Here is a 7247-nt window from a genome sequence, read left to right on the forward strand (position 1 = left end):
AGACAGTACCAGCTAAGCTCTCAGACTGTCTGTGGTTCCCCATCTTCCCCCAGTTTGAGCTTGAGATCTCTTGACCCACTTCTGCAAGGGAAGACTTAGACTATAACTTACTACGTCATTCAAATAGCTCACAATCTCTTCTGCTGTTGCAAGATTAACTGTCCTTGATCTAGAAGCTTGCTGATTTATGATTCAAATGTGGAGGTCATTTGGTAGCACAGTAATAAATGGCAAAAAAGCAATAACCGTAATGGTGGCGTCAGAACAGAAGAAATTACTCCTTTAATGAGGGTAATAACAGCTACCTATAGTGAACTTTGTTCAACCTCCCACAACTGTCTCGTGCTATATAATCATTTCAGCTAATGCTATGTATGGTATATCCTTTTTTTTTTTTTCATTTTGCTTCTATGACTTCTGTATGAAGAAGTGAGTTCTCCCTACTCTAAAACCAGCAGAAAACTCCCTTTAGCCAGGGTACTGCAAATACAGCCTACCAGCTCTCACAGAAAACACATTCCTAGTAAAATGTAGTTCTCCATAGCATCGTGGGTTATCTTTTGTTCTCCATACAGCAAGGACAGCAATGTAGAGGACTTAGGGGGTGGGGGAGGAAGGGACAAAAGTCTCAGTAAGGTTACAGACTGAGAGAAGGCAGCAAGAAAGGGAGAGTTCGCTCCTTGGGGCCAAGACAGGTTTTGACATAGAAGTAAAGTGTTCAGAAAATGCAATCCCGGATTAGGACAGAGCAGTCTTCCAGCTACTCCAGTGCCTTCCCTAAGGTCTCTCCATGAATGCAGATAATAACTGCATATGGTCTAATACGTAGAGCATTTACATGTATTTACTTCAACTGTGTATGCTTCCAGTGTACATGAACCTGTATTACACTGGCACAGGTGCAGCCACATGCTATTGCTTAACATGCCAGTTACAAGAAAGGGAAGGAAGTAAAGAAGAGCAGGAATAAAAAGATGAGAGAGAGAATAATAATTTTAAAAAACCTACTAGTGTGATATATTCATTGGTGGGCTTAGCACAAAGCCCTTTATGAATAAGGCCTGTTTCTTCATGCTAATGCAACAGACTGCCAACGATATAAAATGGTAATATATGAAAGATTCACAAGCACAGTTACCAGCTCTCAGGTTTTCAGCCTGTGTCTCACAGGATGCTTTGATTCTGTCTGCATTGGGGGAAGAACAATGCTAACTACCTAATGTAATATGTCTGCAGTTCTGCTTCTATAGAGCTGGCGTATATCTGCTGTCATCTTTTGCAGAGACTAAAAAGTTTATTCTGATTGAATAAGACATCGCTGCAAGTTTCACTGTCTTCGTAAAGTGGAAAAGCAAGTAGTCTGGTGTTCTAAACCGAGGCAATTTATCTTTTAAATAAATTGTGGAGAAGTCCATCTCTCCCCACCAAATCCCTTTCTGCTTTTGCTGATCTAATAGCTGCCAGTGCATTGCATTTAGTCACTGTGGTAACACTTACAAATAACCAATGTCCATAGAATCAACCCAATAGCAACCAGAAGGCAGAAATACTGGCTTCCTGGATATCCTGCTCTGAGTGTCATCACTGAGGTCCTGCTCCTTCAAGACCACCGCCTCTCTCTATCACATGGCGTAACCCTGACCATGATACTACTCTCTCCTTTTCCTACTTTTTCCCCTCCCCCCCTCTTCCTTCTCACCTTTTTTAACAGTAGGTTTCAAGTAACTATGGCAGCAAGCCTGGGAATTTTCAGCTTATTCATTTAGTCTGAAATCTCGGTCATGTCTTTCTCATTAAGTGAAACTATTGTATGGGGATAACTGGCGCAAACTCAGCCCCTGGTGCAAGAGAAAGCAGCACCAATTACGGCAGCACTTGCAAGTACTTACGAGGTGGCTATATTTGGTCCACTATGTAGAAATATGTAAAGGTACAAAGCAAGCCACTTACAATTTTGAAAGTATTTAATAATTTTGAAAGCATTTAACCCATAACTTACCCAGAGGAGAACCATGCTGTAACTTGCTTTCATTAGTGTTGATTTATAGGAGGGTTGGAATAGTCTCATGTCATGCTTGTTGTCCTAGGGTATGTATTAAATGAAAGGATGACTTCTCGGAGTGGTATTGAGTGATGTAAATGAGACAAGTAGCCTCTCTCATTCTTTGAAGAGGACATGTGGTGGTGTGAAATCTTAAAGCTTTCTCCTGGCAGGACAAGAAATTAATCTCCTCTAACCTGTCAGTCTGTAGTCTGCCTGGATCTGAGATCATGGCTTAAACACAGAAAGATCTCCAGATTTTAACTTGTAGCAATGCCGAGGGAATAGCAAGATTGTCTCAAACATTCCTCTCTTACACATTTGGATAGACCATGTCTCCTTGCCCTTGGGATCACTGAAAACCCTAAGACAATTGTTGTATTTGTTCATGGGGAAGCCATGTGAAGTGACAATTACAAGGGACTTTCATACACACTTGATGTTATGGGGCACCTGCAAGCAAAGCACAAAGCCAGCAGTGTGATCTAATACTTTGTGTTTCTTATACTGTAAATTGGTAAACATCAGCATCAGCTCTCAGACAGATTATTGTCAGGAACAGGAAAGGGTTCAAAGATTTGGCAAGGTACCCAATAGTGTATCAGTTAACCAAGCCTCTGTGGTATCTGATCTATGATGCCACAGAAAGAGATGAGCCCACAAGGCTGTTTGTTACTTCCTTGGATTTGTTGCCTTAGCCATGATGAGCCAATAAAGGCTACTACCTTTGCAGCACCTCATGATGTTACTGTGAACCACAAACACACCTAGCTACTAGGTGCTTGCCAAGCACTCCAGGAAACAGCTCCTGACTGCAGTTGGGTTTTGTATGCCTCAGCTCCCCACATCAGAGACCTACGAGTGCGATCAGTTTCTGACACTAAAGAAGTGATGACTGGATCTGGAAAGGTTTGAGTCACAGCAGAAACAACTACTGTGAAGCTGTATTGAAGCTACCAAGTGTGTGCTCTGCCGAATGGGCAGACTCCAGGTGGTGTGCAGAAAGTGTCAGACAGATTAGAAGTGATGGGTTTCCTGAACTGAGGCATAAGAAAGGGGGTTCATTTTCCAGCTTTTGCTTCCTTGCTCCTTGTTTTTGGATCACCACTGCTTCTCACTGTGAACTGTCAGCGATGGAGGCTTGTTGCATTTTCAGGAGCACGGGATCTTTTCAAAAGACACGAGGGGCATTTGTCCCCACTGGTAAGCTCCCTTCCTTTCAGTGGGCTTCAGCAGCTGCTGCTTTGTTTGATGTGAGATCTTTGAACCAAGCAGCAGCATTGAGGTGTGGTCTTATCAAGTAGAATGGGCAAGTCCCCGAAGCAGCTCTACATTTTCTGGTTTCCACCATCCTCCCAGTGGGTCTCTGTAAGAGATCCTTTACTCAGTTTTACTTAGCATTCCTGGTAACCCCTGGCTTTCACCTTTCTGTAATATTCATTCAAATATCCCATTTCCAAAGGTGAAGAATGCAAAGGTCAGGAGGGGTATGGGACATTAGAGCCCTAAAAAGTGACCAGAGCAATCACAGAACTCCCTTATTTCTATGGAATAAGGGTTTACAGCTGACAGAGCTACGAGACTAAAGGGTACAGACACTACTCTACGTACGTTAAAACTATGCCACTGACTGCATCAATTCAGCAAGCTGGCTGAATTTATGCATTTTTCAGGAAGACAAAATTACTTAGCAGATTTTCTATCTAGCTTCAAATTTAGATGTGGATACATGCAAACTAGTCAATTAAATTTGTAAGCAGACCACACCTTACCTAGGAACAGAGAAATAACTGGGGCTTGCAAATCCATAACACCCTCATCATGAAACTAGACATAAGCTCCAAATGTGATGTTTGTCAGCTAAAGGCAAAATGGTATTTTGTACCGGCTATTTTGACTTGTGTTCACAAAAAGAATTTGAGCTTTCTAGAAAAGCAGAACAATTTATTGATCCTACTGCCTTATCAGCCAGAACTCATCAGCACAGAAATATTGAACAACATAGGCCTTCTGAGTTGCCTGTTTTTCATGGCAAGGCAATGACTGTCTCACGGTATTTCATGATAGTGCAGAGACTTAGGAATTTCTGTTGAGCAGAGAAACTAGGAAAAATAAATTCGGGATGACTATGCCAACCTTCTGCTCAAGAAAATAGTGGGAAAGCAAACAAAACCCTTTGCCTCATTCAGGAGTGAAACAGCAGTGGGTGCCAGCCAGGTGGTGCAGCCCAGGCTGCAGCCAGCTGGAAGGAGGGGGGCAGTGGTAGGTTGCAAGCCAGCCCCCCGCACTGCTCAGGGCTCAGGCAGCCCAGGTTTGCACTGCTCTTCTCTGCTTTACAGCGGCGAGACCATGTGCTTGCTCACACAGAAACAAAAACACAGCTTCAGCTTGCTCTCTGCCAGGTGCTTACGTGCCTGTATTCCCTGCATGACCAGAAAGCCACCAGTAATGCAAGGCAGAGCCAAACACTCCTGCATGAAGTCATGCAGACCAGAAGGCTAGACCCAGATTTAAATTGTCTATCTGTATCTATCTATAAATTGGGAGGGGAAAAAACCCAAAGAACACTTTTTTTTTTTCCTTGTTTTTATATTTTGCTCTTAGCTATGCTCTGGAATTAAGATGTGCCTGTAACAAATCATTGGCAATACTTCAATGCCATCAATTCTGGGGGCTACTTCTGGGCTTTTTGGACCTAATCTCCTATCTTTCCATTGCTTAAAGTAGCAGTACTATCATGGTCACTATACATAGATTTTCGTAAAAGTAAATAGAAATTATATATAAAGGCTGGTCCTGCCTATATTTAAATTAAAAGAGGTAATGGTGAGGTTCATCACCCTAATTCATCAGACTGAAACTTCGGTGTCTGGTCTGACCTAGTCATCCGTGCTTCCTCTACAGCCACCAGAGAGCAGAAGGCAGTCTCTCCCTTACTGAAATAACTGCCTTAGATGAGAAGAACTGCCCCTTTAAAGTACCACTCTCTCTCTAGGGACTATAGCAATCCAGAAAATTGCTCTAAATTTTAGGCTTAATTTTTTGGCTGCATCTAGTTGAATTTAATAAAAGAAATGAAAATTAAAGCCTTGAAGAAGGCAGCTGTGATTTTGAAAACCCAACAACTGCTCGTTGGAAGTAGCACAGGAGATGTGCCCCTGTTATGAAGGTCTTGAACAGATCATCACGTGGGATCTAATGCCTGCTTGGACATCTCTGAGTCCTGGGATTGCCACGAGGATGAGTCTAGAGGAGAACATGCTCTCTGGCATTGTGCCAGCTCCCCATGTCTGGACCTTGCAGAAGACTTTTGTGAAGGCACAACCAGTGACACCTCTCTGGCCTGCTCCCCAGCACAGCTCTACCTCAGTAATTCCTGATATTAGCACTTCAGCGTCCAACTGGAACACCAGGGTACTGCCTTTCTATAGATGCATGGGGGGTAAAGCTGGGGAAGAAGAGGTTTGCGAGGCTTGTTGCATTGGTCTCAGAACTATAGAGAGGTGACATACATCACTGGTCCGACCACAAAGACTGTTAGGCCTTTAAAAAAACGTTCTCTGGGGAACGGTGGTATGTAGCAGCTGACAAAGGCAGAGAGGACATACCCAGAGCCTGCCCCATGTGAGGGACTAAGGTCCCAGCACTTGGTTAACTGCACATCTTATGCACAGCCTCCCACAGCCTCTGCATGGAGCGTTTGCTGCACAGTCCTTTCTCCTCCCCAAACACAGTGGGTTAGGGCTGATGATGCAGCAATGGTGTTGCACATACAAATACTCTGGAAGCCATCAGCAGGTCATGGGGGCATGTTGGAAACTGAAGGCAGTTAGCAGCCAATACAGCAGTCATTCAGGAGGGGAAAAAAAAAACCCAAAGAGCACACGCTTTCCTGCTCCCTGTCTCCCCTGCACAAGCATGAAAAGGCGCATGATGATAGCTCTCCCTCAGCTGCTTCTTTGAGTGGGAGGGGAGGGGGGTCCTGCTCCTGACGCTTCCCCTGACCATGCACCATTGCCATGAACATCAAACATAGCATCTTGAGCAGTCAACTGAACAGTCACTTGGGTTGGGGCTTTGTGGGAAGGCTGTGGAGGTGCAGAACAGCTTGCACAGTTTTGGTTTTAGTGGGGAGCCCAAAGATTTCAGCTGCGTGTTGTGTGTGTCACTTGGGAGGAAGTGGGGGAAACACTGCCATGCTCTGACACGTTTGTTGTCATGCCACCGTTTCCAGTGGAAGCATGAGCCCCATTTCTGTGGAACAGAGGAACTAGTAAAAGTAAACTGTGGGTATTTTTTGCCATCCTTCTGCCCAAGCAAATAGCAGTGAAGCAAACAAAACTCTTAGCACCATGCAGCTATGATGCATGATGCAAAGTACACTGGACGCTGTACTTAAAAGGTCTCACTGACCACCTCCAGAGACACCTGAAGCATCAGGAGGTTCTGCCTCCTTCTCCATTAAGTGCAAAACCAACAAAGCCACTTTCTGCTCCCACCAGCTAATGCCAGCTCTGCTCCCTGCCCCCATATCCAAACACCTTGTGCTTCTAGCTATTCTGATACTGCAGAAGTCAACAGGCCATACGGGAGAGAGCTTCCTGGGGTTTGAACTGTGTGGATGTAGTCTGCCAGGCCCTGGTGGGCCAAATTCTTCAAAGCTTCACTTCCCCTGTTCCTCACAGGCAGAAGTCAAGGCAGGGATGGGTCTGGGTCTGTCCTAGTACTCCCACAACCCTGCAGAAAATGGTGTCCTCAGGAAGCAGAGGGCTGTGGGAGGGCAGCTGTAAGCCACAGGCTGCCTTGGCTTCTCCCTCCGGGACAGGCAGACATGCTTTCCTCTCTTCCACAGGGTCCTCTGATGAAGAAGGGAGGCCCTTGGGAGGCAGGGGGAGAGACGAGGGACCCCATCAATGTAGTCATTGGCAGGATCCTGCAGGAAGCAGTTCTTGGTCTGGGGTGGTGGGGAGGGCCATGGGAACAGCAGCTCCTGCTGGCCACCAGTTCCCTTCAGAGCCACCACCAAATGACACTCCCATGTTGACACCTCTGAGCCAGCTGCAGAGGAGGAGGAGGTCACCAAAGACCTCTGCTCACCACCTCCTGCCCCTGTCAACTGCAAAGCACCCAAGGCACCCAAGCTGAGCAGGTGGCAGCAACCTCCAGACAGGATGCCATGACCAGCTGGGCCTCTTCCTTTCTCCTG

This window comes from Pelecanus crispus, chromosome 3, assembly GCF_030463565.1.
Source record: "Pelecanus crispus isolate bPelCri1 chromosome 3, bPelCri1.pri, whole genome shotgun sequence".
NCBI lineage: Eukaryota > Metazoa > Chordata > Aves > Pelecaniformes > Pelecanidae > Pelecanus > Pelecanus crispus.